We start from the raw sequence: 13,928 nt of genomic DNA on the forward strand, positions 1-13,928 counted from the left end.
CTCCACCCGATCACAATCTCACTAATCCCTCCATGATTCACTCCTCCATTCAAATCCCACAGTATTTCAGTCAAACTCTACCACCTTACTGCACATGTGGTAAAAATAAACACTTCTCAACGCAACACAGGACTCGAACCTTAGACCTTAAGGAAACTTCACACGCCACCTTGCCACTAGACCATTAGACCATAGGAATAGACTTCTTCCTCAGTACTTTAACCTCACGGTCCAAAATCTACACTAGCTCTTCCTCGAAGGTCTGATCTGGTCTAACCTCAATCTCCTCAAGTCAATATGTGTGTGGGATCAGAGCGATAACTCCTTAACATGGAGATGTGGAACACGTCATAAATTCGGTCTAATTCTGAAGGCAACTCAAGTTGATAGGCAACCGGTCCCACACGCTTCAGTATACGGTAAGGCCTAATGAACCTAGGGCTAAGCTTACCCTTCCGCCTAAACCTCAATATCTTTTTCTATGGGGAGACCTTAAGAAAAACATAGTCCCCTATAGAAAACTCAATCTCCCAGCGTTTAAGATCTGTGCAAGACTTCTACCTATCAAATGCTTCCTTCAATCAATCTCGAATCAGTTTTACCTTCTCTTCGGTATTAAAAACCAACTCTGGTCCTAGTACTCGCCACTCGCCCAACTCAGTCCAACAGGTAGAAGTACGGCACCTACGACCATATAAAGCTTCATACGGTGCCATTTGAATACTGGACTGGTAGTTATTATTATACGCAAACTTTACTAGTGGCAAATAATCTTCCCAGTTGCCTCGAAAATCCATTACACAACACCTTAACGTATCCTCCAGTATTTGAATCACCCTCTTAGATTGACCATCTGTCTGGGGATGAAAAGCAATACTAAAGTCTAGTCTAGAACCCAAAGCCTCGTGTAATTTCTCCAAAATCGAGACGTAAAGCGAGGATCTCTATCTGATATAATAGAAATTAGTACCCCATGCAGTCTTACAATCTCATCCACATACTGTTTAGCCAACTTCTGTAAAAAGTAATCAGTACGAACTGGTATGAAGTGGGTAGATTTAGTCAATCGATCTACAATAACCCATACCAAATCCTTCTTAGTAGGCATTAAGGGCAGCCCACTGACAAAATCCATGGTTCCTCTCTCCCATTTCTAATGTGGAATCTTAACTGGTTGTAGTAAACACTTGCCCACAAAATCAGTTACTTCACATTTCAGTCCTGGCCACCAGTACAACTCACGAAGATCTCGATACATTTTATTCCCGCCTAGATGCATAGATTAAGGACTACTATGCACCTATTGCAGTATAGATTGCCTCAAATCATTATCTCTCGGTACACAGACTCTCCCACGGAAGCACAGTACTCATTCACTATTCAACCCAAAATCTGAAGTTTCCCCATTCTCAACCTGATGGAAACGAGGAACCAGTGACTCATCCATCACCTGTTTACCCTTAATCTGTTCAGTCCATGTCGGTCTAACTTGCAACTTAACCAACAAACTACCATCATCAAACAAACTGAGATGAGCAGGATAGGCGAGTTTAGATACAGCCCTACGGCTCAAAGCGTCAGCTACTACGTTAGCCTTACCAGGATAATATTCAATCGAGTAATCATAATCCTTAAGTAGCTCTATCCATATTCGCTGCCTAAGATTCAGCTCCTTTTGAGTGAGTAGGTACTTAAGACTCTTATGATCTGTGTAGATAGTAAACTTCTCACCATAGAGATAATGCCTCCAAAATTTCAATACGAATACCACCGCGGCTAGCTCCAAGTCATGAGTAGGGTAATTCAACTCGTGAGGCTTAAGCTGACGAGACGTATAAGCAACAACCTTACCCTTCTACATCAGCACACAACCCAAACCAATGTGTGATGCATCACTGTAGACAGTGAATTCCTTCCCAGACTCTAACTGTATTAAGACAGGGGCCTCAGTCAGAACTTTCTTCAGTTTCTCAAAAATTTCTTACTGCATATCAGTCCAGTTAAACGATACCCCTTTATGCAACAACTTAGTCAGAAGTGCCACAATTAAGGAAAACCCCTCAACAAAACGTCTGTAATACCCTGCCAGACCTAGAAAGCTTTGAATCTCATATACGGTCTTAGGTGGTTTGCAATCAAGTACAGCTTCAACTTTTCGAGGATCTACCCTAATCCCCTCGGCAGATACCACGTGACCTAGAAATGTCACGTCTTACAGCCAAAACTCACACTTGCTAAACTTACCATATAGTTGTTTCTCAAAATCTGTAAAACAATTCGGAGATGTGCATCATGCTCGTCCTCAGTTCTCGAATACACCAAGATGTCGTCTATGAATACCACCACGAATCGATCCAAGTAGGGCTAAAATACTCAGTTCATTAAGTCCATGAAGGCAGCTGGTGCATTCGTCAGCCCAAACGACATTACTAGGAACTCGTAATGACCATAACGAGTCCTAAACGCAGTCTTATAAACATCAGCCTCCTTAACTCTCAACTGATGATACCCAGAACGAAGATCTATTCTGGAGAAAATCGATGCTCCTTGCAACTGATCAAATAAATAATCTATCCTCAGCAAATGATACATATTCTTGATAGTTAGTTTATTCAATTGCCGATAGTCGATGCACATGCGCATAATCCCATCCTTCTTCTTAACGAACAACACTAGAGCTCCTCACGGAGACACACTAGGTCGAATGACTCCTCGATCTAACAATTCTTGGATTTGAGCTTTTAATTCCACCAGCTCATTCAGTGCTATCCTATAAGGGGCGATAGACACTGGAGCCATTCCTAGCAAAAGCTCAATTCCAAATTCAACTTCGCGGGTTGGAGGCAACCTAGAGAGCTCATCAGGAAAAACATCGGAAAAATCCTTAACAGTTTTAATATCTCCAACAGAAGGACCCTCAGAATCAGATACACCAACATAGGCTAGAAACGCCTCAAAACCCTTGCGAACCAATTTTTTGATCCTTAATGTAAAGATCACATTAGACAGAAAGTCCATTCGCTCCCAAATCACAACCACCTCCTCATCCTCAATAGTCTTTAACACCATACGCTTAGCAGCACAATCCAAACTTGCACGGTGTTTAACCAACCAATCCATCCCCAAAATTAGGTCTAATTCACCAAACGATAGCTTCATTAAATTCGCTAGAAATATAACTCCTTGAACCTCTAGGGGTACATCTCTGAACAACTTGTCTAGCTTTACTGATTGTCCCAGTGGACTTAACACAGTCATCTTATTAACAGTACTCTCACGCATGATACCCAAGGTGCCAGACACAGTGCATGCAATGTATGAATGTGTAGACCCTATATCAATTAAAGCAGTGTAAGGTACATTATGAATTAGGAACGTATCAGTTATAACATCTAGCGCATCACCATCCTCTCGGCGAAGAGTAGCATAAACCAGTGCTAGCTGTCTTGCCTCACTATTACCAACACCTCTACCAAACGTACCAAGACTTTGTCCCACACCATTACCACCTTTAACCTGCCCACGACCTCTCGGTGGCTGCTGACCACCTCTAACTGGTTGAACAAAACCCTGACCTGTAACTTGCATCTGAATAGGCCTCTAGGGACAATCCCTAACTTGATGCTCCTTGGAGCCACATCTGAAACATGCCGCAATCTTCTTCCAACACTCACCCAGATGATATCTCCCATAATCAACACAAGGCTGAGGTCTTGCAACAAAAACCCCAGCTCGGATTGGACCATCAAACCTGGCCTTCTTTTTAGGCCTTTCAGAAGAACTTGAGGGCTCTGAATCCCTCTTGAACCTTCCCCTATCTTTCTCACAGTTCTAGCGCTCAGAGTGCTTCACATCCTCGGTGATTTTCACCTTTTCAACTAGGGCAGCAAAATTTCGCTCCCTCTGCGGGGCTATCAAGACTCACAACTTGTCCCAAAGTTCATCCTCAAATTGCACACAGAGTTCATATTCAGTCGCCACTATCCCATGAGCATATCGACCCAGTGGCAGGAACTCTGCCTCATATTCAACCACAGTTTTATTCCCCTGGACCAAACTCAAGAATTCCTTTCTTCGGACGTCCACATAACTTGCCCCACATACTTTCCTTGAAATACCGACTTAAAGAAATCCCACGTTAACCAATCAGCCTGAGTAACTTCTCTCACAGTAAGCCACCACTGATAGGCCTCATCTCTTAGTAAAGACATTGCTAATTTTAGCTTTTGCTCAAAAGTGCAGTCAAGGTCATCCATTATTCTCTCTGTGGCTTCCAACCAGTATTCAGCCACATTAGGGGCTACTCTGGAAATACCCCTAAAAATTTCTACTCCATTCGATCGGAGTCCTTCTAAAGTTTACCCACAGCCCACAGCATCGTTACTGGACCCTGCGACCCTTTCCAGAATACGAAGCATAGTTTGGGATAGTGCATCATCTCCAGCCGCTCGATCGAATGATCTTGACTCAGTCACCGGTGAAGCTGGTGCCTTCCTAGCCTCTTCATTAGGCATGTGGCCTGATGCTGAAGACCCAGACCTAGCACTTCCTCGGCCTCTACCACGGCCTCGTGTACCCCTACCACGAGTACCTCTAGTGCTCATATCGGATAACGTATAATCTGTTTTACGGAGTTTGATGCATTAGTTTACAATTCTAGTATTTATTAACAGATGTCTTATGAAAAAGCAGTAATCAGAGTCTGTTTTCGTAATTCAAGAGTCTCCCTACAGTTTCCAGTTTCCTCTAATCTAAGAGTTTTAGTACGGTCCCACTATATATAGTAATCTCTCAATATATTTTAGTTTAAGCAGTCTACAATATATAAAAAGTTACAGATTCAAAGCTAGAGACTCGGTGTGCTACGCTTGTAACCTTTAAAAATAATTCAAAACAGTTTTCTATAAATTCCAAATATTTTTTCAAAACCCATTTCACAGCCGAGTTTTACAACCTGGCTCTGATACCACTAAATGTAACACCCCAAACCCGGCCTAGACGTTATGGCCGTATCTGGTGTGTCACATTGAAGTGTCTCTCAAAATTTAGACTTGTTGATAAAACTCATTTCTTAAGTTTGGAAACCTCTTTAGTAATGTTTAACAGAACACTTAACCAAATGTTTTCCTTATCAACTGCTATTATTATATTAAGTTGATTTAAAACGCGAAAGCATTTGAAAACTCTAACATTTAAAGTTTGTGTCTTTGAAAACAATAATTATTTTGAAAATTTGTTTTCACATAACTAGTAGTATAAAATATGTAAGCAAAAGCCCAATTAAATTTTAAAACCCAAATTAAAAGCCTTATTACAAAACAAAACCCAACTTATAATTTAAAGTAAAATAACAGGAAGTGTGAACAGCAGCAGTTGTGTGGCCACCTCCGAGTCCCTCGCGGCACCAAATCGTCTAAGACTAGGGATTACCTGCACAGTTAAGAGGAGAGGGTGAGTTTACGAAACTCAGTGTGAAATCCCCTATCAGTTAATCAGTATACAACATGCAGTGGTAGTCTAGGCCTGAGCACTATACAACAACAGTGTGGACCTTAGCCCAATACAGTAATAGTGGGCTTTAGCCCAATATAGTAATAGTGTGGGCCTTAGCCCGATATAGTAATAGTGTGGGCCATAGCCCAATACAGTAACAGTATAATGCAGTAATGCAACCCATCTCAATCCAACCAGCACACCACTCCGTACCACCAACACACCATGTGGGGATAAAATCGACCTACCCAGCCAACACACTAATATCGCAGCAAAGCTGCGAGTAATAATGACACAGCAAAGCTGCAGTAACAGTAATGCAGTAAAGCTGCAGTAACAGTAATGCAGTAAAGCTGCCAGTAACAGTATTGCAGTAAAGCTACTAGTAACAGTATATGTGGCAAAGCCACCTATTCAATATACTTCCCCTATATCAGAATAACAACCCCATGCAGTATGTCATGTCATAAATCATAAGTGTATCAGTATGTCATATTCAGAAACAGTCAAATATATATAACATAGAGCAAATCAGTCATACACTCATTTCAACTCCTAGGGGTATACCAGTCATTTTACCTTATGAGGGTATTTCACTAATTTTACCCTTCGAGGGTATTTCGATCATTTTACCCATCGAGAGCATTTCAATCATTTTACCCATCGAGGGTATTTCGGTCATTTTACCCGTTGAGGGTATTTCGATCATTTTACGTATCGAGGGTATTTCAGTCATTTTCCCACGAATCACAAGTTGGGCTTACCACTCAAGCGATCGTACGCTTGTGTGGTCTCAAACGCCATGTTTATGGCTTTTCAGTTTTTCACCGATCTACAGTTGTAGTGCGGTGATTAGACACTTGATTCTATTCGCCGAGAAACCTCCCACGCCTTGGAAACCTATACTTGACCAACAACCTCCAATTAATCACTTACACAGTTAAACCATCAAAAGAACACAAGTAATCACAATCCGTTACTTACCACCACCTTTGATTGAGTGAATAGGGAAATTCGCCTATCCAAAACTAATCACAAACCTTCAACCCCTTGAATAGTTCCTAAGTACCAACCAAAACCGATAAGCACTTAAACAACAGATAATAAAGTAACTCAATACTATCACCCTTACCAAACATAAGAGAAACAAACTACGAAAAGTGAAACATACGGTCGGTCCTTTAAGAAAGAAAGATTCGGAAACAAGAAAAAGACGAAGAAGAAGAGAAAGAAGGAATATTGTAAGAGAAAAGAAAGAAAAAAGAATCTTGGGAAAACAAAAGAATTAAAATTAAAATTTAATTCTACCAAAATCCCAACTCCTTACAACCCCCACTAACTACCAATCCCACTAAATCCGTCCACTAACCTCATCCAACTACCTCAGAATTCCAACTCCACCGAAACTCTATTACACTACTGAGCAAAAATTATCATCCACGCACACACAGGGATTCGAACACAAAACTATAGGGCAAACTAACACCGTACCACTCGAACCAACAGACTCATTCTAATATGAGTTTACCAAGAATATAACATAAGCCCACCAAAAATGGTTAAGGCTAATACCAAAAATAACAAACTTACTAAAAGTGAGACTTGAACCCAAGACCTCAAACACACAATCAAACACTTAGCCACTAAATTAGATACACAATTATAACAAATTTCACAGAAACAAAGATAAATAATTCAGGGTGTTACAACTCTACCCTCCTAAAAGAAATTTCGGCCTCGAAATTTACCTGATCTGAACAGATAAGGATACTGCTGACGCACCAAATCCTCAGGTTCCCACATTGCTTCCTCAGTGCCATGATTCCGCCACAGAACCTTAGCTAACGGAATAGACTTCCTCCTCAGAATCTTTATGTCTTGATCCAAAATTTGAACTGATTTCTCCTCAAATGTCAAATCTGGTCTAACCTCAATATCTTGAACAGAAACAATTAGGGGTGAGCAAAACTCGATTTGACTCAAAAAAATTGAAAAAAAAATTGAATTTCGAGTTAAACGAATCCAGTTATTCGAGTTAATCAAGTTATTCAAGTCAACTCAATTTTTTTTTCGAATTTCGAGTTCTAATCGAGTTGAGTTTTCGAATTCGAATAACTCGAATAATTCAAATAATTCGAATATTAAACTATAATATTTTACATTTTTACCCCAAACTCCTAAACCTTTTTACTTTTCCCTCAAAAATTGTATTCCTTCCATTTTTCCCCGAAAACTTTTACTCCCCTCCCATCCCAACCCCCATCTACCCAAAATTCACTTCCCACCAATTTTTTTAATATTTTCCCTCCAAAATTTTACTCCCCCATTTACTTTCTCTCAAAATTTTACTTCCAAAAACCCTCAAAACTTTTTATTTTCCCCTAAAATTTTTACTCCCTCTCACTTTCCCCCTAAAACTTTTACTCGCCTCTCATCCCACTCCCCATCTACCCCAAACCCATCCCCCCCAATTTTTGTTTATTTTCTCCCTAAACTTTTACTTCTCACCCTTTACTCCCAAATAAAAAATCAAAATTATCAAAAAAAAAATCCCTAAACATAAATAGTAGTAACTTTCTTTATATCTACTATTTATATTATTAAATTAAATTTCACATTTTATATTATTTATATTATTAAATTGTTTAATCATATTGAATATTTATATTAAAATTGAATTATTAATGATGCCATAAAATATTTGTGTTAAAATTTTATATTGGCATCAATTTCACATTTTATCTTTAAAATAACTTTTTTTTAAAAATCATAATTTTACATTTAATATATTTTTTTATTTCAAAATACATGGTGATAAGAATCTGAAGATAATTGAAACAACTAAGGAAACAAAGAAGCTAACCCTATATAAAAGATTAATAAATAAATTATGAGGTGATGAAAGTTAATAAAAAATTTGATTACAGTGGACAAAATTTATTACAGTGGGTGACAATGGTTACAAGGACCCAAAATTATTTTTTTAAAATTTAACTCGAACAAATATATTCAATTCGATTCGATTTCAAATTTCATCTCACTCGACTTGATTTGAAAATTTTCAAATCAAATTAGGATGAAAAAATATGATTCGTCAACTCGATTAACTCAAAAATTTTTTATTCGATTCGATTTGATCGAACGTTCACCCCTAGAAACAATATGAGATGGATTAGACCGGTACCGCCTCAACATAGAGACGTGAAACACATCATGGATACGGTCTAACTCCGAAGGTAGCTCTAACTAATAAGTGTCCAGTCCCACACGCTTCAGAACCCGATATGGACCAATGAACCTAGGGCTCAACTTGCCCTTTCGTCTGAACCACAGAACCTTCTTCCACGGAGATACCTTAAGAAAGACAAAGTCACCCACAAAGCACTCGATGTCCCTCCTTTTCAGATTCGTATAAGATTTCTGTCTATCAGAAGCTTCCTTAAGACGATCCCGAATTAATTTGACTTTGCTCGCAGTCTCAGAAACCAACTCCGAACCCAAAACCTGTTGTTCACCCAACTTAGTCTAACACAGCGGAGTACGACATTTACGACCATACAGAGCCTCGTAAGATGCCATCTGGATGCTAGACTTAAAACTATTATTGTAGGCGAACACAGCCCACGGCAGGAAATCCTTCCAAGTCCCTTGAAAATCAATAATATAACTCCAAAGTATATCCTCTAGTATCTGAATCACCCTCTTAGATTGACCATTGGTTTGAGGATGGAACGCAGTACTAAAGTCCAATATCAAACCCAGAGCTTCATGAATTTTCTTCTAAAACCGAGAAGTGAAGCGAGGATCCCTATTAGAAATTATCGAAACTAGAACCCCGTGAAGTCTCACAATCTCAGAAATTTAGAGCTTGGCCAACTTCTGCAGAGAATAATCTGTCTGAACCGGAATGAAATGGGCAAACTTGGTCAATCAATCCATGATGACCCATATAGAATCCTTCTTAGTAGGTGCTAAAGGCAACCCATTAAAAAATTCCATCGTAACACGTTCTCATTTCCATAAGGGAATTTTAACTAGTTGGAGCAAACCCGAAGGCAACTGGTGCTCAGCCTTAACTTGCTGGCATGTCAAACAACGAGCAACAAAATTTGTTACCTCTTGTTTCAAACTCGACCACCGGTACAGTTCACGAAGATCCTGATACATCTTATTTCCATCGGGATGTATAGTATAATGACTACTATACGCTTCCCTCAGAATCGATTTTCTTAAATTAGAGTCATTCGATATACACACCCATCCTCGAAAACACAGAACTCCATCACTATTCAGCCCAAAATCAGACGTACTACCACTCTCAACTTGACAGAAACGTAGAACCAGAGAATCATCCCCCAATTGTTTATCCCGAATCTGATCAATCAAAGTCGGCTTAACTTGCAACTTGGCTAACAAACTCCCATCCTCAAACAAACTTAAGCGTGCAAACATCGCCCTCAAATCAGACATTGTTCTACGACTGAGAGTATCGACCACCACAATGGCCTTACCGGGATGATACTCTATCGTGTAGTCATAATCCTTGAGCAGCTCAATCCAGCTACGCTGCCAAAGATTCAACTCCTTTTGGGTGAGAAGGTACTTGAGGCTCTTTTGATCAGTGTGTATGATACATCTTTCACCATATAGATAGTGCCTCCAGATCTTTAAAGCAAACACCACAACAGCTAACTCGAGATCATGCGTTAGATAATTTCCCTCGTGTGACTTAAGTTGTCAGGATGCATAAGCCACAACCTTACCATCTTGCATCAATACACATCCCAAACTGATGTGTGACGTATCACTGTAAACCACAAACTCTTTACCAGATTTAGGCTGTATCAGAACAAGTGCCTGAGTCAAAACAGACTTGTGCTTCTCAAAGCTTGATTTTTGCGCATCATTCCAGATAAAAAGAACATCCTCATGCAGAAGCTTAGTTAGAGGAGCTTCAATCAACGAAAATCCCTCAAAAAACCACTGATAATAACCCGCAAGACCCAGAAAACTATGGATCTTAGAAACAGTCTTAGGCTATTTCCAATCAAGTACAGCCTCAATCTTTCAAGGATCAACTCGGATCCCCTCAACAGAAACTACATGCCCCAAAAAATTTACTTCCTGTAACCAGAATTCACAGTTGTTCAACTTAGTGTAGAGCTATTTCTCTCAAAGTATCTAAAGCACTACTCTAATATGCTCATCATGTTCATCCTCGATCTTAGAGTACACCAGAATATCATTGATAAAAACTACAATAACTGATCCAAATACGGTTGGAAAACCTGATTCATCATATCCATGAATGCAGCCGGAACATTCTTCAAACCAAAGGGCATGACTAGGAACTCGTAGTGCTCATAACGAGTCTTAAAAGCCCTCTTAAAGATATCAACTCCCCTAAACCTAAACTGATGATACCCAAAACGGAGATCTATCTTCGAAAATACTGAAGCCCTACGAAACTGATCAAATAGATCGTCGATCCTCATAAGTGGGTACTTATTCAACTGTCAGTAATCAATACATATCCTTATGGTTAACTTATTCAACTGTCGGTAATTGATACAAATAAAACAAGTGCACCCACGGAGACACACTAAGACGAATGAACCCACAATCTAGAAGCTCTTGAAGCTGAGCCTTAAGCTTCGTAAGTTCTTTCAGTGCCATTCGATAAGGAGCGATAGACACCAGAGCTGTTCCCTGTAGAAGCTCAATGCCAAACTCAACTTCCTGATTCAGAGGTAAACCCAAAAATTCCCTCACTATTCTGATACTCCCGACAGAAGAGTCTTTGGAAACTGAAACACTTATGAAAGCTAGATATGCCTCACACCCTTTCTGAACCAATTTTTTTACCACTAAAGTGGAGATTACGTTAGACAAGTAATCCGGGAACACGCCCGTGTGGTATCGACATGCCATTTTTTTAGGTTTTACCAAAATTTGATTTTTTGTGTTTTCGTTACGAACTTGGTTTGTTTTTTTTGAGAGTGTAATCTTGAGACCTCCAACACTTACAAATAGTAAGCCAAACACCATGTTAGCAATTGATTAAGCATTTAAACTAGAATTTGATCTCGAGTTACGGCCTAATTACAAGATAGTCATATAGTAGAGGTAAGGGTTCTTGAAGAAACTCATGACATGACTAATTACAAAACTCAAGAAGAGATTCAGGTACCTGAAAGTGAATGAAAATAGTGAAAATAAAGAGATCTCGATAAGTTATGTCAATATGAGAAAAAGATGAAATCGAAAAAATATAATTGCCGACAATAATTTTGCTTATAATGTTGCTATTGAAATAGAAAAAGAAAATGAGAATTCTGGGCCTAAATCTATTGAGGAATGTAGAAATAGAAAAGATTGACCAAAATGGAAAGATGCGATTCAAGTAAAATTGAGTTTACTTTCTAAACGTCAGGTTTTTGGACATGTAGCCCAAACAAATATGTAAAACCAGTAGAATATAAATGATTATTTGTGTGAAAATGAAATGAGAAAAATGAAGTCGTAAGATATAAAGCATGACTTGTAGCACAAGGATTTTTGCAAAGGCCCGACATTCATTACAAAGAGACATTTTCTTCTGTGGTGGATGCAATCACATTTATATACATTATTAGTCTGACAGTACGTGAAAAACTTGACATGCATCTAATGGATGTTGTTACATACTATTTGTATGGTACACTTAATAATGAAATTTATTTGAAAATCCCTAAAGGATTAAAAATCCCAGAAGGATATAGAGTTTCTCGAGAAAATTGCTCGATCAAATTAAAAAAAAGTTTATATGGATTAAAACAATCTGGACGTATGTGGTACAATCGTCTTAGTGAATATTTGTTGAAAGAATGTTATAAAAATGATCCAATTTGTCTGTGTTTATATAAAAAGGTCTGGATCAGATTTTTTGATAATTATTATTTATGTTGATGATCTAAATATTATTGGAACTCCCAAAGAGCTTCAAATTGCAGTAAATTATTTAAAGAAAGAATTTGAGATGAAAGATCTTGGAAAAACAAAGTTTTGTCTTGGCATGCAAATCGATCTTTTAAAAGATTAAATTCATGTCCATCAATCAATTTATGAAAAAAAGATCTTAAAGGAATTTTACATGGATAAAACACATCCATTGAATACCCCTGATGGTTGTATGATCGTTAAATTGAATTTTGTCCTTGTGAGAATGATGAAGAGTTTATTGGTCCTGAAGTACCATATCTAAATGCGTTAAGGGAATTGATGTATCTTGAAAACAACACAGGACTTGATATAGCTTTTATTGTAAACTTGTTAGCAAGATTTAGTTCTTCTCCAACACGTAGACAATAGAATGAAATTAAACATGTATTTAGATATCTCAAAGGGACCACTGATATGGGATTATTTTTATTCAAATGATTCAAAATCTCTATTAGTTGGCTATGCTGATGGTGTATATTTATTGAATCCACATAAAGATCGATCTTAATGGGATATTTATTTACTTGTGGAGGTACTTCCATGTCATGGCGTTCAACAAAATAGACATTAGCTCTCGCGTATTCAAATCATGTAAAAATAATTGCAATACATGACGCAAGCCGAGAGTGTGTTTGGATAAGGTTATTGACCTAACATATCCAGAAGATATGTAATATACATTTACAGGAAAAGATGTCAACTATCTTATTCAAAGATAATACAACTAGTATAGCTTAGTTGAATGGTGGATACATTAAAGGCATTGCCAACCACCACATTTGAATGGCTAGTATACAAGATTGAATGTGTTGACTTAAAGATGTAATGTGATGTTGCCATTATAGGGAGTCTAAAACACGCTGTACACTTTCCCTTTAACCAAGGTTTTGTTCTACTAGATTTTCTTGGTAAAGGTTTTTCACAAGGCAACTTGTAATAGAAAATTGTGTACTTTTTTTCTTTCATTAAGTTTTTATTCCATGAGGTTTTTCCTAATAAGGTTTTAACAAGGCACATTTTCATCAATGGACATCCAAGGGGGGAGTGTTGTAAATCATTTGATAAAATAGATGTCTTGTAACAGCTTGTTTTCGATAAAATTGGAATAGTGGTTTCGGGACCACAAATTCAATTTTAGAAAAAAAATTATTTTTATATCATTTTATGGTCTATAGTATGATAGCAATGTCGTATAAAAATTTCGTAAAGAAATTTTACCGGTTACATGTTTAATTTGATAAATAACCAAACTACACAAAGTGCAAAAGTTATGTTCTAATAGCTAAAAGGATTAAATAGCTATGGAATTCAAAATTTGAGGTCTTTATAGGGAAAATAGACCATTAAAAATGCTTAGTGGTTAAGGATGATGATTCATCCATGGAAAATAAAATAAAAAAAGGATGAAATTGAAAAGTGAAATAATAAAAGATGATAAATGATAAAAAAATAAA

Source organism: Gossypium hirsutum, chromosome D05 (genome assembly GCF_007990345.1).
Source record: "Gossypium hirsutum isolate 1008001.06 chromosome D05, Gossypium_hirsutum_v2.1, whole genome shotgun sequence".
NCBI lineage: Eukaryota > Viridiplantae > Streptophyta > Magnoliopsida > Malvales > Malvaceae > Gossypium > Gossypium hirsutum.